Consider the following 369-nt stretch of genomic DNA (forward strand, 5'->3'; position numbering starts at 1 on the left):
AACGACGCACAGAGAGAGAGAGAGAGAGAGAGAGTCCCTCTTTAACAGGGATCCCTGGCAGAGAGACATAAACAGAGAGAGAGAGACTCCGTCTTTAACAGGGATCCCTGACAGACAACAGACAGCAGACACAGAGAGAGAGAGATTGAGAGAGAGAAATACAGAGAGAGTGAGAGACAGACAGACAGAGAGAGACTCCCTCTTTAACAGGAGTCTCTGACAGAGACAGACAGACAGAGAGAGACTCCCTCTTTAACAGGGATCCCTGACAGAGACAGAGAGAGAGAAAGGAGAGAGACTCCCTCTTTAAGAGGGGTCCCTGACAAAGGGGGAGAGAGTGAGAGAGAGAGAGAGAGACTCTCTCTTTAA

This window comes from Chiloscyllium punctatum, chromosome 51, assembly GCF_047496795.1.
Source record: "Chiloscyllium punctatum isolate Juve2018m chromosome 51, sChiPun1.3, whole genome shotgun sequence".
Taxonomy (NCBI): Eukaryota; Metazoa; Chordata; class Chondrichthyes; order Orectolobiformes; family Hemiscylliidae; genus Chiloscyllium; species Chiloscyllium punctatum.